A 27,990-nucleotide genomic window follows, 5' to 3' on the forward strand; every position below is an offset into this window, starting at 1 on the left:
CCACCTGCACACGGGCTATTATTGCAATGCCAGAAATATCCATCCTTTCTAAATTAGGGATTGTTCCCAATCTCAATGTGGAATATCGCAAGATGCACCTCCCCTAAACCCAGGGAATTATCCCCCACCCACACACGGGCAATTTTGATCTCATTCCCAGTAATGAGCATTCTATGTAAATCAGGGATTGATTTATCCCAATGCTATCCCAATCCCAATGCTGAGCATTGCAAGATGCCCCTACTCCAACCCAGAGAATTACCCCCCACCCACACACGGGCGATTATCCCAATCCCAGGAACTTGCAGCCTACCTGAATCAAGGATTGCCCCCAACCCCGACCCACAATCCCGTGATTTTCCTCCCAATGCTGAGAATTGCATTGCTGAGATCTTGTGTTTCTCCCACACTTCAAAGACGTGCAGGTTAATTAGCTTGTGTAAAATTGTAAATTGTCCAATCATTTAGTATAGTGCTAGTATACGGGGTGATCGCTGGTTGGCGCGGACTCGGTGGGCTGAAGGGCCTGTTTCTTCTCTAAAGTCTAAAGTAAACTGTAAAGACAGCATCCGAGCAAAGGATGGATCCTGGGTCTCTGGCGCTGTGAGGCGGTGACTCTACAGTTGGACCACCGTGCTGTTCTTGAACTCTATATATGAGCTGTTGTGATGCGTTCTACCTTGGCTGACCTGCAGCTGCTGCCTGTGGTCTATTCTCAGTGCCCGCTCTCCAGGTGGGATCAGTCTGCCAACTCCATCTGACGCACGTGCAGCCATGTCCCAGGTGGTGGGTTTCCGAGTGGGCGCTGAGTTCTCGAGCTACAGCGAGCTGCACCGGGAGTACCGGCGCTACCAGAGGGACAGCTCCGTGCAGATGTGGACCAGGCACTCGCGGACCATCAAGGCGCAGCGGCGTCGGGCACCCAAGCGCCCGATGAACGACGCGCTGAACTTTGCCGAGATCGACTACGCGTGCATTCACGGCGGCAAGTTATTCAAGACCAAAGGATCCGGCAAACGGACAATCCAGAGGTGAGGAAATACTTGCAGGGGCGACACAGCGGCACAGTTGGTAGAGCTGCTGCCTCACAACGCCGGGGATCCCGGTTCCATCCTGACCACGGGTGCTCTCCGTGTGTGGAGTTTGCACGTCCTCTCTGTGACCAGCTGTGTTTCTTCTGTGTGCTTCAGTTCCCTCCCATATCCAAAACGTGTAGGTTTCTTGGTTAATTGGCCCTCTGTAAATCATCCCGAGTGTGTCGGGAGTGGATGACAAAGTGGGAGAACATGGAACATGGTCGACACCTGCTCCTGTTTCCTACCTTCTTATTTAAAGATGTTTTATCCTTTTAAATTTAATTGTATAAGTTTTGCCGGGTAGTTAGTTTTGTTTAGAGTTACATCATGGAAACAGGCCTTTCGGCCCACCGAGTCCACACCGCCCACCAATCATCCATTCACACTAGTTCTATGTTATCCCACTTTCTCATCCACTCTCTACACATGAGGGGCAATTTACAAAAGCAAATTAACCCACAAACCTGCATGTCTTGAGAATGTGGAAGGAAACCACTTGGAAAAAACCGCCGTGGTCACAGGGAGGACGTACATTCTCCGTACAGACAGCACCCGTAGTCAGGATCGAACCTGAGTCTCCGGCGCTGTGAGGCAGCAGCTCTACTGCTGCCCCTGTCTGTCTCTTTCTCTATTTTTTCTCTGTCTCTCTCCCCCTCTCTTCATTTTTTTCTCTCTTTTGCACTCTTTATTCATCTTTGTGTGTGTGTGTGCGTCTCCACGTCTCTCTCTCTCTCTCTCTCTCTCTCTCTCTCTCTCTCTCTCTCTCTCTCTCTCTCTCTCTCTCTCTCTCTCTCTCTCTCTCTCTCTCTCTCTACCTCTCTCTCTCTCTCTCTCTCTCTCTCTACCTCTCTCTCTCTCTCTCTCTCTCTCTACCTCTCTCTTCCTCTCTCTCTCCCCCACTACACATTTTCCCATTCCTACCCGCACCTACGACTCGCTGGGATTGTCTAAAGTGGTAGAGTCATCCCACACAGAAATAGGCCCTTCGGTCCAACTTGCCCATGCTCATCGAGATGACCCATGTACACCAGTCCTACCTGCCCTCAGAGCCTTTCCTATCCATGTACCTTTCCAAATGTATTTTAAATGCTAGAGTACCTGCCTCAACTACCTCCTCTGGAAGCTAGTTCCATTTACCACCACACTGTGCAGAAAAGGTTACCCCTTACATTCTTTTTAAATCTTTCCCCTCTCATGTTAAACTGTCCTCTGGATCTTGATTCCCCTATCCTGGATAAAAGATTTGTGCATTCCCCCTATCTATTCCACTTGTGACATACAATTTGGTGTGTTAACACAAGGGACACGGTATTATCCATGTTATCCCACTTTGCCATCCACTGCCTGCACACTTGGGACTATTGACAATTTGATAGTTTGTGTTTTATGGTTCAGAGACTGGATTGATATCCCAGTGGGGGAGTGTGATATTATCCCATTAAATCACAAAGGGTCTTCCGCCTGCAATGACCATCAAGCACCCAGCTTGTTATGTACTATGTGTAGGAAGGAACTACAGATGCTGGTTTACACTGGAGATAGACACAAAATGGTGAAGTAACTCAGCGGGGAGGGCAGCATCTCTGGAGAAAAATAATAGGTGACGTTTCGGTTTGACACCCGTCTTAAGACTGAGAATCAGGGGGGAGGTAAACTAGAAGTTACTCCCACTCTCGTCGTTCTATTAATTTCACTGTCGTCTTACTTAGTTTCACTGTTTGTATCAACTTGTTATCACCTTCTCCACCGCCAACAATGGACCATTGTGGGCTCCACCTTTCCTTTATCATTGTCGCTGGCTTTGATTTGTTCTTTCATATCTTTCATTCATTTGTTCTTTGTAACCCTTCATCCCCCTAGTTCCCTCTCCTCTGACTCTCAGTCTGATAAAGGTTCCCAACCAGAAATGTCACCTATTCCTTTTCTCCAGAGATGCTGCCTGACCCGCTGAATTACTCCAGCATTTTGTGTCCATCTCCTTTGTTATGCACTATGTTACCTTACACCAATCCTGCATGAATCACATTTTATTGCAGCTGTTGCTTCAAGTCCCCCCAGTTTGTGAAAGAGTTTATTATCAGTCAAAGGGCAGTCATTCAGCACACCATCTTGTCTTCCCACTCACACTGCTTCATGGCCAATGTCAATGGAATATTTCTGTTGGATTCTGTGATGATTGTAAAAGATCGCCATACACTGCTGGTCTGAATCATCCTACCACAACGAGAGAGTAGTCCTGAACTGTGATCTTCCTCATTGGTGACCCTCGGACTATCTTTGTTTGGACTTTACCTTCCACTAAATGTTATTCCCTTATCATGTATCTAGACACTATAAATGGCTCGATTGTAATCATGTATTGTCTTCCCACTGACTGGTTAGCATGCAACAAAGCTTTTCACTGTACCTCGGTACACGTGACAATAAACTGAACTAAACAAAACTGAAGAAGGGTCTCGATCCGAAGCGTCACCTATTCCTTTTCTCCAGAGATGATGCACGACCCGCTGAGTTACTCCAGCATTTTGTGTCTTATCGATTGCTGGTGTTCACCCAGTTGGCTTACACACTGCCTCCCACTGTCTTTTTCAGAACCAACAAGATGAAGTGTCCCTGTGTCATTAAAGTCCGTCTCTCTGCGGATGGAAACAAGTGGTGAAAGAGATGAATGAATCGCATAACCACACGGTGCCGCAGGTAAAAGCAGAACACACACACCAGCCAGGTAGAGTTGTTGGATCTGCCACTGCTTCAGATTGTCGGCTCAGTGTGTGTGTCTGTGTGTGTGTCTCTGTGTGTGTGTCTCTGTGCGTGTGTGTGTGTGTGTAGGGGGGGGTGTGTCTGTGTGTGTCCCACCTCTCCACATTTTCAGAAAGCATTAGACTAGTTCTGGACACGCTCAGTTCCAGCCTTGGATCCTGCGCTGTTGAATATCTTAGTTCAACAATACAGCACAGAAACAGGCCCTTCGGCCCACCGAGTCCACGCCCACCAGCGATCCCCCACATTTGTAGGTTAATTGACTGGGTAAATGTAAAAAATTGTCCCTAGTGGGTGTAGGATAGTGTTAATGTGCGGGGATCGCTGGGCGGCACGGACTTGGTGGGCCGAAAAGGCCTGTTTCCGCGCTGTATATATATGATGATATGATGATATGATTAACACTATCCTACACACACTAGGGACAATTTACACATGCACCAAGCCAATGAACCTCCATACCTGTACATATTTAGAGTGTGGGAGGAAACTGAAGAGCTTGGAGAAAACCCACGCAGGTCACGGGGAGAACGTAAAAACTCCACACATGGTCGGAATCCAACTTGGGTCTCCGGCGCTGCAAGCGTTGTAAGGCAGCAACACTACAGCTGCGCCACCATGCCATCCAGAATATGTCCACGTAATTATTTACAACGAGCTTATAACGGTCTCTCTGCCCGTGTCTTTGCCTGTGAGAGAATGTTACCTGTGGCACCTATGCATATCGTTGGGACTTAAAGCTGTAGACTGCAATAAAATGGGATTTGTGCAGCATTGGTTCAAGAAAACATAATACATAGCAACAAAGATGGACACAACAAGCTGGAGGAACTCAGCGGGTCAAGCATCATCTCTGGAGAAAAGGAATAGGTGACGTTTCGGGTCCTTCCTGGCTGGTCTGAAGAAGGGTCTCGACCCAAAATGTCACCTTTTTCTTTTCTCCAGAGATGTTGACTGACCCGCTGAATTATCATATCATATCATATATATACAGCCAGAAACAGGCCTTTTCGGCCCACCAAGTCCGTGCCGCCCAGCGATCCCCGTACATTAACACTATCCTACACCCACTAGAGACAATTTTTATTTTTACTTTTTTTACATTTTACCCAGCCAATTAACCTACATACCTGTACGTCTTTTTGTGTCTCGAATTGGCGTGAACTAGAATCTGCTGTTTAGTTTAGACATACAGCGTGTAAACAGGCCCTTCAGCCCACCGAGTCCAGGCTGACCAGCGATCCCTGCACATTAACGCTATCCTACCCACATCAGGGACAACTTTCAATTTTAGCAAGCCAATTAGCCTATAAGCCTGTACATCTTTAGTGTGTGAGAGGAAACCGCAGCCCCGAAGAAAACCCATGGGGAGAACGTACAATCTCTGTACAGACAGCACCCGTAGTCAGGATCAAACCCGAGTCTCTGGCGCTGTAACACAGCAACTCTTCCGCTGCACCACCATAATAATAATAATAATAATAATATTCATTTATTGTCATTGCAACGAGTACAACGAAATTAAAAAATAGCCAATCCTGACGGTGCGTACAAACATATATGCAATAAATGCAAAAACAAATAAATACATAAATACAATTAAATACAATTATATTAAGTACAAGATTTTTTAACGGTGTTGCCTAGTGCAAGGGTAGTGTTCAGTTCTCGTATGGCCCTGGGGTAAAAACTGTTCTTAAGTCTGTTTGTTCGGGATTTGATCGACCTGAAACGCCGACCAGAGGGCAGATGAACAAACAGACGGTGGCCGGGGTGGGATGGATCTTTTATTATTTTGCCTGCTCTACTGAGGCAGCGTAGTCTGAACAGGTGCTCCAGGGAGGGCAGTGAGCAGCCGATGATCTTCTGGGCCGTCGTGATGACCCTCTGAAGGGCCTTCCTGTCCTTTTCTGAGCAGCTGGCAAACCATGTGGTTATACAGTATGCCAGCACACTCTCGATGGTGCAGCGATAGAAGGACAACATGAGCTTCTCCTGCAGGTTGGTTTTCCTGAGGATCCTCAGGAAGTGGAGTCTCTGCTGTGCCTTCTTTACTGTGGTGATGGTGTTGGTAGACCAGGTAAGATCCTCTGCGATGTGCGTACCCAGGAACCTGAAAGCTGGTACCCTTTCCACACAGACCCCATTGATGTAGAGTGGGTCGTAATCTCCACTGGTTTTTCTAAAGTCAATTATAAGTTCCTTTGTTTTGGAGGAGTTCAGGACCAGATTGTTCACTGAACACCATGCTGCCAGCCTTTGGATTTCATCCCTATAGGCTGTCTCATCTCCTTCTGAGATGAGTCCAACCACAGTCGTGTCATCCGCGAACTTGATGATGGTGTTGGTGGGATGGGTGGGGGCGCGGTCGTGAGTGTAGAGGGATTAAAGGATGGGGCTCAACACACAGCCCTGTGGTGAGCCGGTGCTCAGTGTAATGGTGGAGGAGAGGTGAGGGCCTATTTTGACGGTCTGGGGGCGGTTGGTCAGGAAGTCCTTGATCCATTGGCAGATGGTTTGGGAAAATCCAAGGTCGGAAAGTTTGGTGACCAGTCTGCTCGGGATGACCGTGTTAAAGGCAGAGCTGAAGTCGAGGAAGAGCATCCTCACATAGCTCCCCTGGTGTTCAAGGTGGGTCAGTGCAGTGTGAAGAGCAGTGTCGATGGCATCCCCTGTAGACCTATTTGCTCTGTAGGCAAACTGGTGTGGGTCGAAGGTGGGTGGGAGGCTGGCTTTGATGTGCTGCAGGACCAGTCTCTCGAAGCACTTTGTGATGACCGGTGTGAGTGCTACCGGACGGTAGTCGTTAAGACCGCTGATGACAGACTTTTTCGGCAGTGGGATGATTGTGGCGGACTTCAGGCAGGGAGGGATGGTGGATTTTAAAAGGGACAGGTTGAAGATTTTTGTGAAGACCTCAGATAATTGGTCTGCACATTCCCTCAGCACTCTGCCCGTCACACCATCGGGGCCTGCAGCTTTCCTGGGATTCACTGCTCTGAGCACGCGCTTAACATCATACTCCTGCACAGTGAAGGTGTTGCTGTCAGGTGCTGGAGAGGGTGTTATGTCTGCCACTGTAGCTTTCACCTCGAAACGAGCAAAGAAACAGTTAAGTTCCTCTGCCAGCGAGGCGTCGCCGTCGGCAGTCGTGCGGTTGCTGGTCTTGTAGTTGGTGATGTGCTGGATGCCTTGCCATACCCGCCGTGGGTCATTGTTGGAAAAGTGGTCCTCAATCTTCCTCTTGTAGGACGCTTTGGCATCCTTGATGCCTCTCTTCAGGTTGGTTCTAGCAGCACTGTATAGAGCTCTATCACTAGACCTGAAGGCGGTGTTACGGTCCTTGAGGAGAGACCTGACATCCTTTGTCATCCAGGGTTTTTGATTGGGATACAACCGGATGCGTTTGTCGACGGTGACATTGTCAACACAGTTTTTGATGTAGCAAAGTACAGTTGATGTGTACTCCTCCAAGTCATGCTGCCCTGACACATAGAACAGAACAAGATGGGTGCTTGATGGTCATTGCCGATAATGTAGGTGGAAGAGGCGGTGTGATTCTATGGGATGATATCACACTCCCCCACTGAGATATCAATCCAGCCTCTGAACTCTGACAACTTTGGCATTGTTTAACAGAGTCAGACTGATACATCAATATCACTAGTCATTTCCCTCACAGTAACAAGTTTTATTTACGTAGTTCTAACACACTAAAAATACCTCCCGCTTTCAGGGACATTATCAAAGTAATTGATGTGAACTGCCTTAGCAGGGATTCTGGAGATGACCTATAACTTAGGTGGAGTTGGTGGATTTCAAGGAATGTCTTATAATGGGGTTTAAGGAGGCAAGAGTGTGTGAGGGTGATCTGAGAGAAGTATATCTGTTCATGAGAGGCATAGAATGGAGACTCTCGGACTATCTTTAATTGGACTTTACTGGACTTTATCTGATGCTAATCATTATTCCCTTTATCCTATGTCTGTGGACTGTGGACGGCTTAGACACAAAAATCCGGAGGAACTCTGCAGGTCAGACAGCATCTCTGGAGAAAAGGAATACATGACGTTTCGGGGCAAGACCCCTCTTCAGACCAGAAAAGGAATAGGTGAAATTTCAGGTCGAGACCCATCTTCAGATTGATGCTTCCTGACCCGCTGAGTTACAGCAGCTTTTTGTATCTATCTTCGGTTTAAACCAGCATCTGCAGTTCCTTCCTGCACATTTCGACTGTGGACGGCTTGATTGTAATCATGAATAGTCGTTCCATGGACTGGTAGCATGCAACAAAAAAGCTTTTTGGTACACGTGACAAGAAACTAGACTAAACTAGATGGGGAATATGGTCCGATTGTTTTTACCCCATGGTAGTTGTGGAGGTGCAGAGACACAGAGGGAGAAAGTTCCAAATAGCTGCTGAAGGCAAAGTCAATTGGACAGGGATAAAAATTCAGGAATGGGCTGGGGCCAGAGTTAGAGAGATTTTGTATTATATATATATATATATATATCTGACCGAGGCGTAAATGTAGATGGGTTGGTGAGTAAGTTTGTTAATGACACCAAAATTAGGAGTTGCAGACAACGAGAAATGCTGTCAGTAGATATCAGAACGTAGACCAGCTGCAGAAAGGGGTGGAGAAATGGCAGATGGAGTTTAACCTGAGCAAGTGTGAGGTGATGCACTTTGACAGGTTAAATGCAAGGAGAGAGTATACGTTTAATGGCATGACCATTAACAGCATTGATGTGCAGAGGGATCTTGGAGTTCAAGTTCATAGCTCACTGAAGGAGGCAGCACAAGTAGATAGGGTGGTGAAGAAGGCCTCATAAGTGACAGGAGCAGAATTAGGCCATTCAGCCCATCGTCTATTCCGCCATTCAATCACGGCTGATCTATCTCTCCCTCCTAACCCCATTCATCTGCCTTCTCCCCATAACCCCTGACACCAGCAATAATTAAGAATCCATCTATCTCTGCCATAAATATATCCACTGACTTGGTCTCCACAGCCTTCTGTGGCAAAGAATTCCACCCTCTGACTCAAGAAATTCCTCCTCTCCTTCCTAAAGGAATGTCCTTTAATTCTGAGGCTATGGCCTCTTGTCCGACACTCTTCCACTGGAGGAAGCATCCTCTCCACATTTATCCAAACGTTTCACTATTCGGTACGTTTCAATGAGGTCCCCTCTCATTCTTCTAAACTCTATCGAGTACAGGCCCAGTGCTGACAAACGATCATCATATGTTAACCAGTATGGGTGAAACGTGTGGTATGCTTGTCTTCTGTGCTAGGGGCATTAAATATAAGAGTCAGCAAGTCATGATGCAGCTCTATAGGGCTTTAGTTAGACTGCATTTGGAGTATTATTTGCAGTTCTAGTCGCTCCATTACAGGAAAGGTGTGGAGGCTTTGGAGAGGGTGCAGAGGAGGTTGACCAGAATGCTGCCTGGATTAGAGGGTTTCAGCTACAGGGGGAGGTTGGATAACCTTGGGTTATTTTTTCTGGAACGTCAGAGGTTGAGGGAAGACTCGATGGAAGTATATAAAGTTTTGAGAGGCACACATAAGGTGGGCAATCAGAGGCTTGTTCCCAGGGTGGAAATGTCCAGCACTAGAGGGCAGAGTGATATGGTGAGAGGGGGGAGGTTTAATGTGCGAGGCAAGATTTTTACACAGAGAGGGGTGGGGGTTGGGAATGCACTGCTAGAGATGGTGGTGGATGCAGATACGATAGGGGTGTTTAAGAGGCTTTGGGAAAGGCACATGGAAGTTCAGGGAATAGAGCGATATGGATCATGTACAGGGAGATGAGATCAGTTCAACTTGGCATCATGTTTGGCACAGATAATGTAGGCTGGAGGGCCCATTCCTGTGCTGTTCTGTGTTCTAATACGGGATCTGAGTTTAGTTTACAGATACAGCATGGAAACATAGGCCTACCTAGTCCACGCTGATTATCGACCACCTGCGTGCACTGGTTCTATGTTGTCCTACTTTCTCATCCACTCCCGACACGCTCGGGGCAATTTACAGAGGACAATTGACCTCCAAACCGGATGAACTGACCCTAGGATCTTGCTTGTACCCCACAGGAAGAGGAGGAGAGGCTCCGGCACCAAAGGCGCTTTGTTACAGCGCTGCGCGTGGACCCCACTTCCATCGTCTCGCTGCGGAGTAATGGAGCGGGTATCCAGGTGCAGCTGGGGGAGGTTGCCAGCAAGGTGCTCGCTGATGAGGATGCCCTTAGCCCCGCACTCAAGGAGAAATGGGTCGAGTTCAAGACCAACAAAACCGACTTGGAGATGATGGTGCCCACACTGGCAGCCGTCAAGGGTAAGGTCATAAGGAATAGGAGTAGAATTAGGCCATTCGGCCCATCAGGTCTACTCCGTCATTCAATCATGGCTGATCTATCTCTCTCCCCTAACCCCATTCTCCTGCCTTCTCCCCATAACCTCTGACACCCGTACTGATCAAGAATCAAGGTAGGTGAAGGTGTCCTCGCTTGTCCCAGGCCTAACCGGCTGCTCCAGGTTTGCACCACTCCCTCTCTTGTCCTGGGGTATCCTGCATCCTTCCTTCATTCCGGAATAATGCGGATCACCCCTTTATTGGGTTAATGATGACCATTTGATGGCTCTGGGCCTGTACTCGCTGGAGTTTAGAAGGATGAGGGGGGACCTCACTGAAACTTACCGAATAGTGAAAGGACCGGATAAAGTGGATGTGGAGAAGATGTTTCCACTAGTGGGAGAGTGATGGACCAGAGGGCACAGCCTCACAATAAAAGGACGTTCCTTTAGAAAGGAGATGAGAAGGAATTTCTTTAGTCAGAGGGTGATGAATCTGTGGAAATCATTGCCACAGATGGCTGTGGAGGCCAAGTCTGTGGCTATTTATAAAGCAGAGATTGACAGGTTCTTCATTCGTTCGGGTGGCAAATGGGGTTGAGAGGGAAAGATAGATCAGCCATGATTCCTAGACTCTCCCACGAGTGGAAAGATCCTTTCCACATGCACTCTACCCAGGCATTTCACTATCTGGTAAGTTTCAACGAGGCCCCTCCTCATCCTTCTAAACTCCAGCGAGTACAGGCCCAGTGCCGTCAAACACTGATCAGATGTTAACCCTGACATTCCTGGTATCATTCTGGTAAACCTCCTCTGGACCCTCTCCACCGCCAGCACACCCTTCCTTAGACATGGGGCCAGAACTGCTCCCAATATTCCAAATAAATGGATGAGGATTGGGTGTGGATCCTCCTTCCCCCATCTCATGATAGTGCACTGTCTTGTCACTAGATCGCTCCCTCCTCTCCCCTGGGATAGTCAATGACTTTTACACTTCAGAGATACAGCGTGGAAACTGGCCGTTTGGCCCATCGAGTTGGTGCTGACCAGCGATGATCCTGTACGCTAACTTACACACACAAGAGGCCATTTCTTTTTACAACTTACTGAAACCAAGTAACCTACAATCCTGCAAGTCTTTGGAGTGTGGGCTGAAACCGAAACACCCAGAGAAAACCCATGAACGTACAAACTCTGTACAGACCGCACCCACAGTCAGGATGGAACCCGGGTCTGTAGCGCTGTAAGGCAGCAACTCTACAGCTGTGTCCCCAATACTTTCTCATGGGATCGCTCTTGGATCGTGCCACGCGCTCTTCAGATGACTCTTCCCTCCTGTAACCCCACCCAGGCTGCATCTGCAGTTCCTTCCTCCACCTGTCACTTGCAAGGCTTTGTCCTGCCCCCACCTCTCTTCCAGCTTTCTTCCTCCCCCCCCTCCCCCCCCCCCCGACTTGCCACAATTAGTTGAAGGGTCCCGACCTGATACATCACGTATCCATGTTTTCCAGACATGTGTGGGAAAGAACTGTAGGTGCTTGTTTACACTGGAGATGGACACAAAATGCTGCAGTAACTCAGCGGGTCAGGCAGCATCTCTAGAGAAAAAGAATCGGAGACATTTCAGGTCAAGACTCTTACTCAGACCGAGAGTCAGGGGCGAGGGGAAACTCCAGAGATACTACCTGACCTGCTGAGTTATTCTCGCACTTTGTCTTTTGTCATAAACCAGCTTCTGCAGATCCTTGTTTCTCCAGAGTTTGATAGAGCTGCATCTTGACTATCTGACTCTTGTACTCAGTGCACCGACCGATTAAGGCAAACCTACATCACCACTGCCACTGTGCGTTACCAGTGCTTTGTTCAGAATCCATTTGAGAATCAGACTCAATTTATCGGCCTAGTTTGTACACAAACAAGGAATTTGATTTGGTGCTTTACTACACGTGATAAAAACACGAGACAGCAGACAATTAAAAAAACATTATAATTAAACAATGCAAAAATAAAGTGCAAGAGTAATAAGTGGCAGCTTTGCTAAATATTGCACGCGTAAATATCTAAAATGCACTTGGAGAGTTCATAATTGTTTGTCTTACAGACCAGAATGTAGTGGTGTAGAGTGGTTGTTAACTAGACCTACCACTCGTGGGAAGAGGCTGTTTTTGTGTCAGGATGTGCCCAGAGGGGAGGGCTTCATGAGAGAGTTACATATACAGTGCATTCAGAAAGTATTCACACCCCTTCACTTTTTCCACATTTTGTCACGTTACAGCCTTATTTTAAAATGGATTAAAAATTTTTTTATCATCAATCTACACACAATACCCCATAATAAAAAAGTGAAAACAAGTGTTTAGAAATTTTTGCAAAGTAATTAAAAAGAAATAACTGATATCACATTTACAAATGTATACAGACCCTTTACTCAGTACTTTGTTGAGGCACCTTTGGCAGTGATTGCAGCCTCAAGTCTTCTTGGGTATGACGCTACAAGCTTGGCACACCTGTATTTGGGTAATTTCTCCCATTCTTCTCTCAAGCTCTGTCAGGTTGGATGGGGAGTGTCGATGCACAGCTATTTTCAGGTCCCTCCAAAGATGTCCGGGTTCAAGTCCGGGTTCTGGCTGGGCCACTCAAGGACATTCACAGACTTGTCATGAAGCCACTCCTGCGTTGTCTTGGCTGTGTGCTTGGGGTCATTGTCCTGTTGGAAGGTGAACCTCCTCCCCAGTCTGAGGTCAAGAATGCTCTGGAGCAGGTTTTCATCAAGGATCTCTCTTTACTTTGTTCTGTTCATTTTTCCCTCAATCCTGACTAGTGTCCCAGTTCCTGCCGCTGAAAAACATCCCCACAGCATGATGCTGCCACCACCATGCTTCAACGTAGGTATGGTATTGGCCAGGTGATGAGCGGTGCCTGGTTTCCCCCAAACGTGACGTTTGGCATTCAGGCCAAAGAGTTAAATCTTGGTTTCATCAAACAAGAGAATCTTATTTCTCATGGTCAGAGAGTCCTTTAGGTGCCTTTTGGCAAACTCCAAGCAGGCCATCATGTGCCTTTTACTGAGGAGTGGCTTCCGTCTGGCCACTCTACCATAAAGGCCTGACTGGTGGAGTGCTGCAGAAAAAGTTGGCCTTCTGGAAGGTTCACCCATCTTCACAGAGGAACTCTGGAGCTCTGTCAGAGTGATCATCGGGTTCTTGGTCACCTCCCTGACCAAGGCCCTTCTCCCCTGATTGCTCAGTTTGGCCGAGTGGCCAGCTTTATGAAGAGTCCTGGTGGTTCCAAAGTTTTTCCATTTAAGAATTATGGAGGCCACTGTGCTCTTCGGGACCTGCAATGCTGCAGAAAGTGTTTTCTACCCTTCCCCAGATCTATGTCTCGACACAATCCTGTCTTGGAGGTCTACGGACAATTCCTTCGTCTTCATGTCTTGGTTTTTGCTCTGACATGCACTGTCAACTGTGGGACCTTATATAGATATGTGTGTGCCTTTCCAAATCATGTACAATCAATTTAATTTACCACTGGTGGAGTCCAATCAAGTTGTAGAAACATCTCAAGGATAATCAATGGAAACAGGATGAACCTAAGATCAATTTTGAGCATCAAAGCAAAGGTCTGAATACTTATGTAAATGTGATATTTCAGCTATGTCTTTTTAATTACTTTGTAAAAATTTCTACACACCTGTTTTTGCTTCTTCATTCTGGGGTATTGCGTGTAGATTGATGATTAAAAAAAAAGAATTTAATCCATTTAAAAATAAGGCTGTAATGTAACAAAATGTGGAAAAAGTGAAGGGGTCTGAATACTTTCTGAATGCACTGTAGGTCTTAGGGCTGATGGAATCAAGGGATATGGGCAGAAAGCCAGAACAGGGTACTGATTCTAGATGATCAGCCATGATCATATTGAATGGCGGTACTGGCTCAAAGAGCTGAATGGCCTACTCCTGCGCCTTTTTTCTATGTTTCTACTTCAAAGAGTTTGTGGCCAGGGTGTTCTGCCTGTTCTTGTCATATGAGGAAAGATTGGAAAGACTGAGCATGTATTCACTGGAGTTTAGAAGGATGAGAGGGGATCTTAAAGAGACGTATAAGATTATAAAAGGACTGGACAAGCTAGATGCAGGAAGAATGTTCCCAAAGTTGGGGGAGTCCAGAACCGGGGGACACAGTCTAAGAATAAAGGGGAGGCCATTTAAAACTGAGGTGAGAAGATACCTTTTCACCCAGAGAGTTGTGAATTTGTGGGATTCTCTGCCACAGAAGGCAGTGGAGGGCAATTCACTGGATGAATTTAAAAGAGAGTTAGATAAAGCTCTAGGCGCTAGTGGTATCAAGGGATATGGGGAGAAGGCAGGGACCGGTTACTGATTGTGAATGATCAGCCATGATCATAGAAACATAGAAACATAGAAAATAGGTGCAGGAGTAGGCCATTCGGCCCTTCGAGCCTGCACCGCCATTCAATATGATCATGGCTGATCATCCAGCTCAGTAGCCTGTACCTGCCTTCTCTCCATACCCCCTGATCCCTTTAGCAAAAAGGGCCACATCTAACTCCCTCTTAAATATAGCCAGTGAACTGGCCTCAACTTCCTTCTGTGGCAGAGAATTCCACAGACTCACCACTCTCTGTGTGAAGAAATGTTTTCTCATCTCGGTCCTAAAAGACTTCCCCCTTATCCTTAAGCTGTGACCCCTGGTTCTGGACTCCCCCAACATCGGGAACAATCTTCCCGCATCTAGCCTCTCCAACCCCTTAAGAATTTTATATGTTTCTATAAGATCCCCCCTCAGTCTTCTAAATTCCAGCGAGTACAAGCCCAGTCTATCCAGTCTTTCCTCATATGAAAGTCCCGCCATCCCAGGGATCAATCTGGTGAACCTTCTCTGTACTCCCTCTAAGGCAAGAACGTCTTTCCTCAGGTTAGGAGACCAAAACTGCACACAATACTCCAGGTGCGGTCTCACCAAGGCCCTGTACAACTGCAGCAGAACCTCCCTGCTCCTAAACTCAAATCCTCTTGCTATGAATGCCAACATACCATTCGCTTTCTTCACTGCCTGCTGCACCTGCATGCTTGCTTTCAATGACTGGTGCACCATGACACCCAGGTCACGTTGCATCTCCCCTTCTCCCAATCGGTCACCATTCAGGTAATACTCTGCTTTCCTGTTCTTGCCGCCAAAGTGGATAACCTCACATTTATCCACATTATATTGCATCTGCCATGCATTTGCCCACTCGCCTAATCTATCCAAGTCACTCTGCAGCCTCCTAGCATCCTCCTCGCAGCTAACACTGCCACCCAGCTTCGTGTCATCCGCAAACTTAGAGATGTTGCATTCAATTCCCTCGTCCAAATCATTAATATACACTGTAAATAACTGGGGTCCCAGCACTGAGCCTTGCGGTACCCCACTAGTCACTGCCTGCCATTCCGAAAAGGACCCGTTTATTCCTACTCTTTGCTTCCTGTCCGCCAACCAATTTTCTATCCACCTCAACACTGAACCCTCAATACCATGTGCTTTAAGTTTGTACACCAATCTCCTATGTGGGACCTTGTCGAAGGCCTTCTGAAAGTCCAGATATAACACATCGACTGGTTCTCCCTTATCCACTCTACTAGTTACATCCTCGAAAAATTCTATAAGATTCGTCAGACATGATTTGCCTTTGGTAAATCAATGCTGACTTTGTCCGATGATTTCACCACTTTCCAAATGTGATGCTATCACATCTTTAATAACTGACTCTAGCATTTTCCCCACTACCGATGTTAGGCTAACTGGTCTATAATTCCCCGTTTTCTCTCTCCCTCCCTTTTTAAAAAGTGGGGTTACATTAGCTACCCTCCAGTCCTCAGGAACTACTCCAGAATCTAAAGAGTTTTGAAAAATTATCACTAATGCATCCACTATTTCTGAGGCTACTTCCTTAAGCACTCTGGGATGCAGCCTATCTGGCCCTGGGGATTTATCTGCCTTTAATCCATTTAATTTACCTAACACCACTTCCCGACTAACCTGGATTTCCCTCAGTTCCGCCATCTCATTAGACCCCCGGTCCCCCGCTATTTCCGGCAGACGGTTTATGTCTTCCTTAGTGAAGACAGAACCAAAGTATTTAGTTCAATTGGTCTGCCATCTCCTTGTTCCCTATGATCAATTCACCTGTTTCCGACAGCAAGGGACCTACATTTGTCTTAACTAATCTTTTTCTCTTGACATATCTATAAAAGCTTTTGCAGTCAGTTTTTATGTTCCTTGCCAGTTTTCCCTCATAATCTATTTTCCCTTTCCTAACTAAGCCCTTTGTCCTCCTCTGCTGGACTCTGAATTTCTCCCAGTCCTCTGGTATGCTACTTTTTCTGGCTAATCTGTATGCTTCATCTTTTGTTTTAATACTATCCTTGATTTCCCTTGTTAGCCACGTATGCACTACCTTTCCTGGTTTGTTCTTTTGCCAAACTGGGATGAACACTTGTTGTAGTTCATCCATGCGACCTTTAAATGCCTTCCATTGCATGTCCACCGTCAACCCTTTCAGCATCAATCGCCAGTCTATCTTGGACAATTCACGCCTCATACCCTCAAAGTTACCTTTCTTTAAGTTCAGAACACTTGTTTCTGTATTGACTTTGTCACTCTCCATCCTAATGATGAACTCTACCATATTATGATCACTCTTGCCCAAGGGGCCTCGCACAACAAGACTGCTAACTAACCCTTCCTCATTACTCAATACCCAGTCTAGAATGGCCTGTTCTCTCGTTGGTTCCTCGACATGTTGGTTTAGAAAACCATCTCTCAAACATTCCAAGAAATCCTCTTCCTCAGCACCCCTGCCAGTTTGGTTCACCCAATCTATATGTAGATTGAAGTCACCCATTATAACTGCTGCACCTTTAGTGCACGCATTTCTAATTTCCTGCTTGATGCCATCCCCAACCTCACTACTGCTGTTAGGTGGCCTGTACACAACTCCCACTAGCGTTTTCTGCCCCTTAGTGTTTCGTAGCTCGACCCATATCGATTCCACTTCCTCCAAGCTAATGTCCTTCCTTTCCACTGCTTTAATCTCCTCTCTAACCAGTAACGCTACCCCACCTCCTTTTCCTTTCTGTCTATCCCGCCTGAATATAGAATATCCCTGGATGTTGAGCTCCCAGCCTTGGTCACCCTGGAGCCATGTCTCCGTAATCCCAACTATATCATAATCATTAATAACTATCTCCACATTTAATTCATCCACCTTATTACGTATACTCCTTGCATTGAGACACAAAGCCTTCAGGCTTGTTTTTACAACTCTCTTACCCCTTATACAATTATGTTGAAAAGTGGCCCTTTTTGATTTTTGCCCTGGATTTGTCTGCCTGCCACTTTTACTATTGCTTCTACCCTCATTTTACACCCCTCTGTCTCTCTGCTCATGCTCCCATCCCCCTGCCACATTAGTTTAAATCCTCCCCGACAGCACTAGCAAACACTCCCCCTAGGACATTGGTTCCATTCCAGCTCAGGTGCAGACCGTCCTGTTTGTACTGGTCCCACCTCTCCCAGAATTGGTTCCAATGTCCTAAAAATTTGAATCCCTCCCCCTTGCACCATTTTTCAAGCCACGTATTCATCTGAAATATCCTCCTATTCCTACTCTGACTAGCACGTGGCACTGGTAGTAATCCAGAGATTATTACCTTTGAGGTCCTACTTTTAAGTTTATTTCCTAGCTCTCTAAATTCACCTTGTAGGACCTCATCCCGTTTTTTACCTAAATCGTTGGTGCCAATGTGCACCACGACAACTGACTGCTCACCCTCCCCCTCCAGAATGTCCTGCAGCCGCTCAGAGACATCGCTGACCCTTGCACCAGGGAGGCAACATACCATCCTGGAGTCCCGTTTGCGGCCGCAGAAACGCCTATCTATTCCCCTTACAATTGAATCCCCTATCACTATAGCCCTTCCACTCTTTTTCCTCCCCTCTTTTGCCGCAGAGCCACCCACGGTGCCATGAACTTGGCTGCTGCTGCCTTCCCCTGATGAGCCATCTCCCCCAACAGTATCCAAAATGGCATATCTGTTTAGGAGGGAGATGACCACAGGGGACTCCTGCACTACCTGCCTACTGCTACGCTGGCTAGTGGCCACCCGTTTCCTTTCTGTCCGCTTATCTTTTACCTGTGGTGTGCCCAACTCACTGTACGTGCTATCCACGACCTTCTCAGCATCGTGGATGCTCCAGAATGAGTCCAACCGCAGCTCCAACCGTTCAATGCGGTTTGCCAGGAGCTGCAGCTGGACACACTTCCTGCACATGTAATCATCAGGGACACCGACAATATCCCTGATCTCCTACATGTTGCAGGATGAGCAATCCACGGGGCCGATCTCACCTGACATGTCTTACCTCCAAATTAAATCAAATCCCTCTTAATCCTTTAAACTGTACCTTTACTAAAAAGCACTGTACCTTTAACTCACCGAACACAGTAAATAGCGGTGCTGGTTCGAAGGGCCAAATGGCCTCCTGCACCTATTTTCTGTGTTTCTCTGACTCTTGTCTGCGTTTGCTTGCAGACGGCACGGTGGTGGTGGTGGTGAACAAGGCCAACGTGTTGCAGGCCATCTACTACCAGGACGGCCGCATGAAGCAGACCTTCGAGAGGTTCCCCGAGGTGCTGCTGGTGGGCGCCACCTACAGCTGGGCGGGCCTGCGGCTGCCCGCCTACCTGCTGCTGGCCATCGACGGCAACGGGGAGAGCGAGCTGGCGTGCCTGTGGTTCCTGCAGAGCGAGGAGCGCGAGACCGTCCGGCAGCTTCTGCGCATCTTCAGGCAGAAGAACCCGGCGGCGGAGGGAACGCGGGCGGTGGTTGTCGGCGGCCAGGCGTGTGACGGGGAGCTGGTGACCGACGTGCTGCCCCACTGCAAGCCGCTGGCCTGCCTCGCCCACACCCTGAGCGTCTTCCAGGACCACGTGACCGCCGAGAAGCTGCACGTGACCGCCGGGCAACAGTAAGCACTGGCACCGCCATTCCCTCGTGGGGCCGGAGCGGAGCGGGTGGGTGGGGGGCCCAAATATTCCTCCTCCTGTCAGATTGTGTTGGTTTGGTAAAGTTGTGACTCTCATCCCTCTGCACAATCCAGTCTACCCAGGTCCCATCTCCTCCACTCTGCCCTCTCTCTCTTTTTTCTTTCCTTCTATCTTACCCACTCCTCCTTCCCTTCTTTCTTTCTCCCCCTCCTTCCTCGATCTCCCTCTTCTCCTCCGCCCCTTCTCTCCTTCTCCGCCCCTTCTCTCCTTTCCCCTACTCCTGTTTCTTCCTCCTCCTCCTCACCCACTCCACCCCTCCTTCACCCACTCCTCCCCTCCTTCACCCACTCCTCTCCTCCTTCACCCTTCCTCTCCTCCTTCACCCACTCCACCCCTCCTTCACCCACTCCTCTCCTCCTTCACCCACTCCTCTCCTCCTTCCACTCCTCTCCTCCTTCACCCTTCCTCTCCTCCTTCCCCGTCCTCCCCTCTTCCCCCTACTCTCCTCCTCCCGCCTCCTCTCCTTCCCTCTACTCTCCTCCTTTCCCCTCTCCTCCACCATCGGGCAACAATAAGCTCTGGCATCGTGATTCCATCCTGGGACCGGAGTGGGCGGGGGAGGGGGAGGTTGGGTTATCCCAAATATTCCTCCTCCTGTCACGGCGTGGGTCAGATAAGGGTGCGACTCATTCCTCAACATGGTCTGCACAATCCAGTCTACCCCTGCCCCACTCTCCCTCCTTTCCACCCTCCTCTCCCCCTTTGCCTGCTCCTTCCTCTTTTGCCCCCTCCTCTCCCCTTTCTGTAGATGGGGCATCTGGTCAGCATTAGATGGGGCATCTTGGTCAGCATTAGATGGGGCATCTGGTCAGCATTAGATGGGGCATCTTGGTCAGCATTAGATGGGGCATCTGGTCAGCATTAGATGGGGCATCTTGGTCAGCATTAGATGGGGCATCTGGTCAGCATTAGATGGGGCATCTTGGTCAGCATTAGATGGGGCATCTTGGTCAGCATTAAATGGGCATGTTGGTCAGCAAGGACGAGTTGGGCCGAGTGGCCTATTTCCGTGCTGTTTGACTCCACTGTTCAGTAGTCATTGAGGAGGTCACTTTATTTTTCGTAGGGAAAGAAACGGTGGAGTTTTTCTTGTAGCCGCTGGGGACTGTTGAGTTGAGAGTTTGGTTTAGTTTTGGAAATACAGATTGGAAACGGGCCCTTTGCCCCACTGAGTCCACGCTGACCATTAATCACCCGTTCACACCAAAGATACTAGAGGAACAAGATAGACCACTCGACGTTAAAAAGCGTAGAAGGACATGGCGCCATTTTAGTGGGCAGAAAATTGCAGAAACATTTAAAAAGAGAAATAACAAAAATCTATGAATTGATAGATGAGTTATTTTCTGCATTTTAATGGTATCATCACACATACTGTTCCCCAAAACACTGATTACACTGCGAGAGGCAGAACGAACGGCGGGGTTTGCTTACTAAAATGGCGGATGTTCCGCTCCTTTGCACACTACACTTCAGTATAGGTGAATTCAATGGAGTGGTCCATCTTGTTCCTCTAGTATCTTTGGTTCATACTAGTTCTGGGCGACACACGGGACAATTTACAGAGGCCAATTAACGTACAAACCTGCACGTCTTTGGAACTTGGGGGGATCCCGGAGAACCCGGAGGAAACCCACATGGTCACAGGGAGAGCGTACAAACTCCACACAGACAATGCCTGTAGACAGGGTGGATCCTGGGACTGGCACTGTAAGGCAGCAACTCTACCGCTACGTCACCTTGCTGCACCGGGAGGTTCCTCACCTTGTCTCCTCTTCCCTTTCTTCCCGCCAGGAGCCAGCTGCTGCAGATCCTGCACAGTATGTGTTACGCCACGTCCACTGAGGACTACGACCTGCTGTACCGCCAGCTGCTGGACTCCAACGCGGAGAGCGCCGTCGACTACTTCCACAAGACGTGGCACGGGTCCTGCCGCCAGTGGGTGGAGGGCTTCAAGCACGAGAACGAGAGCTACCTCACCAGCACCCTCCAGCAGGTGCAGGTGATGAGCCAGAGGCTGGCGGCCGCGGTCGAGGACTTCTCCAACGTGACCTCCTTCACCCGGGTCCTCCTGAAGGCCGTGGACACGGTGCGGGCCGAGTGCGACCAGCGGGTGTTGCAGAGTGAGCCCCCCGCAGGGCCAGAGGACAACTCCGCGGAGTGTTCCTACCGGGCGCTGCTCACCGACTTCGCCTTCCGCCGGGTGCGGACGGAGCTGCAGGAAGCGGAGTCGGTCTCCTTTCTCAGCGTGGAGGCCGAGAGGGCCTGGCCCGTGTGCCGGCGCCGGGCCCTGGTGACGGACCAGGCCAGCTGCCAGTGTGCCTTCCGCACCTCCATGAGGCTCCCCTGCCGGCACGTCCTGGCTCTCCGGCGGCTGCTGGGCTCCGACCTCTTTGAGCCCTCGCTCTGCGCCGCGCGCTGGACGCAGGAGCACTTCCTCGGCGGTCAGCTCCCGCCCGCGTCGCCGAGGGAGCGGGCCAAGGTGCAGCAGGAGCGATACCGCCAGGCCCTCAAGGTAGCTCGCAAACTCTCCTCTCTCGCCGCCCGGTGTCCGGCCGAAGACTTTGGCAGGTGCCTGGCGGTCATGACGGCCGTCACCGACATCTGGGCCAGAGGTGGCCAGGTGCAAGTCACCGAAACCAATGGTTTGTAGCGACGCAGTCTCAGAGAGAGTGAAGCAACGACACACAAAACATGGAGCAGCACAGCACAAGGACAGGCCCTTCAGCACATAATGAACATGATGCCAAGACCATCGCTTATCTACCTGCATATCATCCATATCTCCCCATTCCTTGCATACCCATGTGCCTATCTACTGCCTCGTAAACTCCATTATCACATCTACCTCTACCGCCACATATAGTTCATAAGATCATAAGTGACAGGAGTAGGATTAGGCAATTTGTCCCATCAAGTCTACTCCGCCATTCAATCATGGCTGATTCATCTCTCCCTCACCCCATTCTCCTGCCTTCTCCCCATAACAGAGAAACATAGACAATTAGTGCAAGAGCAGACCATTCGGCCCTTTGAGCCTGTACGCACCGCCATTCAATGTGATCATGGTTGATCATCCACAATCTCCCCCGTTCCTGCCTTCTCCCCATATCCCTTGATTCCGCTAGCCCTAAGAGCCCTATCTGACTCTCTTTTGAATGCATCCAGTGAATCGGCCTCTACTGCCTTCTGATGCAGAGAATTCCACAAATTCACAATTCTGGGTGAAGAAGTTTTTCCCTCATCTCAGTTCTAAATGGCCTAGCTCTCATTCTAAAATTGTGGCCCCTGTTTCTGGACTCCCCCAACATCGGGAGCATCTAGCTTGTCCAATGTCTTAATAATCTTATATGTTTCTATAAGATCTGCTCTGATCCTAAATTCCTGTGAATACAAGCCCATTTGTTCCATTCTTGCGTCATATGACAGTCCCGCCATCCTGGGAATTAACATTGTGAACCTACGCTGCTCTCTCTCAATAGCAAGAATGTCCTTCCTCAAATTTGGAGACCAAAACTGCACACAATATCCAGGTATGGCCTCACCAGGGCCCTGTACAACTGCAGAAGGACCTCTTTGCTCCTCTACTCAAATCCTCTTGCTGTACCTGCATGCTTACTTTCAGTGACTGATGTACAAGGACACACACATCTCGTTTCACTTCCCCTTTTCCTAATCTGGTACCATTCAGATTATAATCTGCCTTGTCCTTGCCACCAAAGTGGATAACCTCACATTTATCTACATTATACTGCATCTGCCATACATTGCTCACTCACCCAACCTACCCAAGTTACCCTGCATCCTCATAGCCTCTTCACCGTTCACTCTGCCACCCAGCTTTGTGTCATCTGTAAATTTGCTTATGTTACTTTTAATTCCTTCATCTAAATCATTAATATATATCGTAAATAGCTGCAGTCACAGGACCAAGCCTTGTGGCACCCCACTAGTCGCTGCCTGCCATTCTGAAAATTACCCATTAATTCCTACCCTTTGTTTCCTGTCTACCAACCAATTTTCAATCCATGTCAATATCCTACCCGCAATACCATCTGCTATAATTTTGCCCACTAATCTCCTGTGTGGGACCTTAACAAAGGCTTTCTGAAAGTCCAGATACACTACATTCACTGGCTCTCCTTTATCCATTTTACTTGTTACATCCTCAAACAAATCCAGAAGATTAGTCAAACAAGAATTCCCCTTCATAAATCCATGCTGACTTGGACCATGTTGACTGTTACTGCTCTCCAAATGCACCGTTATCACATCTTTAATAATTGACTCCAGCAACTTCCCCACCACCGATGTCAGGCTAACTGGTCTATAATCCCCTGTTTTCTCTCTCTATCCTTTATTAAAAAGTGGGATAACATTAGCTACCTTCCAATCCACGGGAACTGATCCAGAATCAATAGAACATTGTAAAATGATCAGCAATGCATCCACGATTTCTAGAGCCACCTCCTTGACTAACCTGGGATGCAGACCAGACCCTGGGGATTTATCAGCCTTCAGTCCCATCAGTCTTCCTAACACAATTTCCTGACTGAATGTGAATTTCCTTCAGTTTCTCCGTCACCCTCGATCCTCTGTACCCTAGTACTTCTGGGAGATTATTTGTGTCTTTCTTAGTGAATAAAGAACCAACGTGCCTTTTCAACTCGTCGGCCATTTTCTTGCTCCCCATAATAAATTCACCTGTTTCTGTCTTTAAGGGACCCACATTTGTCTTCACTAATCTCTTCCTCTTCACATACCTAAGGATGCTTTTACTATCCTCCTTTATATTCGTGGCTAGCTTACCTTCGTACTTTATCTTTTCTCCCAATATTGCCTTTTTTACTTACCTTCTTGTTGTTATTTAAAAGTTACCCAATCCTCTGGCTTTGCTATGTTATATGAGTCTTCTCTTTTATTTTTATACTGTCCTTGTCAGACCCAGTTGCTTCTTACTCCCCTTAGAATCTTTCTTCCTCTTTGGAATGAAATGATCCTGCATCTTCTGGATTATTCGCAGAAATTCCTGCCATTGCTGTTCCACCGTCATCCCTGCTAGGGACCCTTTCCAGTCAACTTTGGCCAGCTCCCCCCTCATGCCTCCAGAGTCCCCTTTGTTCAATTGCAATACTGACACTTCTGATTTTACCTTCTGTCAAATAGCAGATTAAAACTTATATTATGGTCACTACCTCCAAATGGTTCCTTTACCTCGAGTTTCCTTATGAAATCCAGTACATTACACAACACTAAATCCAGAATTGCCTTCTCCCTGGTTGGCTCCAGTTCAAGCTGCTCTATGAATCCATCTCGGAGGCACACTACAAACTCCCTTTCTTAGGGTCCAGTACCAACCTGACTTTCGCAGTCTACCTGCATATTGAAATCTCCCATAACCTCTGACACCCGCACTAATCAAGAATCTATCTATCTCTGCCTTAAATATATTCACTGCTTTGCCTCCACAGCCTTCTGTGGCCGAATTCCACAGATTCACCACCCTTGCATAGTCCAGGCACTCAGTACCTTCTGTGTAAAGTGACAACGAGAAAAACAACTTGCCTCGCACATCTCCTTGAAACTTTGTCCCTCTCACCATTTTATCTATCAGAAGATTACCTTTCCACTGATAGACAGGCCCTCTGATACTTATTGACCAAAATGCTGGAGTAACTCAGTGGGACTTACCGAGCCCTCTATCATGATTTATTACTGAATGTTCTCTCAAATATTGTTTTACCGTTTTGCACCATGTGCACTCTGGACACATTACTGTGTGCGTCCCCCAATAATTTATCACTGTCTGTTTCCCTCTCGGCTGTGCCCCCTCCAACATCACTCACTAGTTGTGTTCCTTTGTTTTCAGTGACTGGTGCAACAGAGCAAGAATCGTCGTCTCCAGCCACCGAGGCAAGTTGAAGATGTGCGTAAGAACTGATTTCAGATCTGACTGACTGGCAGACAGTGAGAGCCGCTTACAGTCACAGTGATTCACCGCGATCCCAGGAATCAGGATCTGAAGTTGCTTTCTCTTCATACCCCCGTGTGTGTTACGCTTGTGTGTGTTTGAGTGTGTGCACAGATGTACCCAATGAACACTGCCGGACATCGATCACCGTTGATAGTGAACTGTCGCTCGGCCCTGAGTGTGTTACATGTGTGTGTGTGTGTACGGATGCATCCATCATACGTGTGTGAGTGTCCGTGTGTGTATACGGTCAGCCTTGTCTGCATTTTGCATGTGTGTGTACATGTATGTACGTGTGTGTCTATGTTACGTGTGTATACAGATGTATCCAATGAACACTGCCATACAACGCTCACCTTTGATGGTGAACTGTCGGTCGGCCCTGTGTGCGTTATGCATTTGTGTGTACATGTATGTACATGTGCGAGTGTGAGTGAACGTGTGAGTGTGAGTGAACGTGTGGGTGCGTGCAGATATGCATGTGTGTGCACGTGTGTGTGTCGGCCCTGTGTGCGTTACACGTGTGTGTATGTATAGATGCATGCAATGAAGATTGCCATACATCGAACTGTCGGTAGGCCTCTGATTGAGGTTTGAAGCTGAACTAGTTTGTGGACTGTCGCGGTCGATGAATTTCAACATTATTATCCTGGAAGTGATTTTAATGGTTTTCTTCAAAGGGACCTGGATCGGGTTCTGACATTCCGTGGGATCATGACATCCATTCAGTTGGAATTTTAAGCATCAAACAGGGGCCAGGATTGCATTACTGAGCACATCTGTCTTCTCTGCGGGAGCAGTGACTGAGATCGGCTGATTCCTTGCAGGCTGGGAACAAGACCTATGAGTTCCCTGGTCAGTCTGACTATGTACAACTTCTTGTCTTCCCTGAGGCTACTGCGGAGACACAGAGACCTGGGAATAGACAATAGAAAATAGGTGCAGGAGTAGGCCATTCAGCCCTTTGAGCCAGCACCGCCATTCAATGCGATCATGGCTGATCACTCTCAATCAGTACCCCGTTCCTGCCTTCTCCCCATACCCCCTCACTCCGCTATCCTTAAGAGCTCTATCCAGCTCTCTCTTGAAAGCATCCAACGAACTGGCCTCCACTGCCTTCTGAGGCAGAGAATTCCACACCTTCACCACTCTCTGACCGAAAAAGTTCTTCCTCATCTCCGTTCTAAATGACCTACCCCTTATTCTTAAACTGTGGCCCCTTGTTCTGGACTCCCCCAACATTGGGAACATGTTTCCTGCCTCTAATGTGTCCAATCCCCTAATTATCTTATATGTTTCAATAAGACCCCCCCTCATCCTTCTATATTCCAGTGTATACAAGCCTAATTGCTCCAGCCTTTCAACATACGACAGTCCCAGACATACGAATGTCCAGGAAACAAATAGGAAATGTTGGAAATACACAGTGGCTGTGAAAGATTTCTGTCAAGGGAAAAGGTGGTGGCACTTAACATGTATTTTATACTTTCGTCAGTTCAGCAGATTTGTTTTGATTGGTATCAACATTTTCTAAAGTTTACTATAGCTGGATGTTGGGTCGCTTCTCAGTCATGTGATGGAGCTTTCAATCCTGTCCCTCTCTCCACAACTTGAGCCGATATTCTGAACCGTGAAGGGAGAAAGCACTGCAGCAACTCTGCAGTCTGAAGAAGGGTCACGACCCGAAACGTCACCCATTCTTACTCTCCTGAGATGCTGCCTGACCTGCTGAGTTACTCCAGCATTCTGTGAATAAATACCTTTGAGCAGCAACTCAGCGGGTCAGGCAGCATGTGTGGAGGGAATGGACAGGAAACATTTCGGGTTCATTCCTGACCCAAAACATCATCTGTCCAATCCTGCCGCTTGACCCGCTGAATTCCTCCAGCACTTTGTTTTTTTGCTTAAGATTCCAGCATTCGCTGCTTCATATGTTTTAGGTGCAGAATCACGTTTACTCCGCCATTCAATCATGGCTAATCGATCTTGCCCTCTCAACCCCATTCTCCTGCCTTCTCGCCATAACCCCTGGCACCCTTACTAATAAAGAATCTGTCAATCTCCTCCTTAAAAATATGCAGTGATGACCTCCACAGCCATCGGTGGCAATGAATTCCACAGAATCACCACCCTCTGACTAAAGAAATTCCTCCTCATCTTTTCACAGGTGTGTTCTTCTATTCTGAGGCTATGGCCTCTGGTGCAAGGCCCTCCCACTAGTGGAAACAACCTCTCCACATCCACTCTATTCATGCCCTTCACTTTTCATAGAAACATAGAAAATAGGTGCAGGAGTAGGCCATTCGGCCCTTCAAGCCTGCACCGCCATTCAATATGATCATGGCTGATCATCCAGCTCAGTAACCTGTACCTGCCTTCTCTCCATACCCCCTGATTCCTTTAGGCACAAGGGCCACATCTAACTCCCTCTTAAATATAGCCAATGAACTGGCTTCAACTACCTTCTGTGGCAGAGAATTCCACAGATTCACCACTCTGTGTGAAGAAATGTTTTTTCAATTTATTCAACACAGTTTATTGTGTCTTCTTTGTAACCATCACTCAGTGCCACAGTTAGACCACATGTAATGAAAATTGCAAGGACATGACTGCACTCAGAATGCCCTCACTCTATCTGCCGTCCTTGGAACCATTGGAGCATCTCTGGGCTTTTCAGGTTGTTTAATTATTTGGGGTATCGTTCTCTGTCCTGA

The 27,990-nt window shown here is 47.9% G+C and overlaps 1 pseudogene across 1 annotated transcript; it reads left to right on the plus strand.

The window, feature by feature from the left end:
* Positions 1 to 615: 615 nt before the first annotated feature.
* LOC144602774 (zinc finger SWIM domain-containing protein 1-like) lies at positions 616 to 25,227 on the plus strand (annotated as a pseudogene). Its single transcript, XR_013548504.1, has 6 exons — positions 616 to 1,031; positions 3,669 to 3,773; positions 9,937 to 10,177; positions 18,791 to 19,226; positions 21,100 to 21,950; positions 25,175 to 25,227. The product of XR_013548504.1 is annotated as a zinc finger SWIM domain-containing protein 1-like (transcript).
* Positions 25,228 to 27,990: the final 2,763 nt, after the last annotated feature.

Source organism: Rhinoraja longicauda, chromosome 19 (assembly GCF_053455715.1).
Source record: "Rhinoraja longicauda isolate Sanriku21f chromosome 19, sRhiLon1.1, whole genome shotgun sequence".
NCBI lineage: Eukaryota > Metazoa > Chordata > Chondrichthyes > Rajiformes > Arhynchobatidae > Rhinoraja > Rhinoraja longicauda.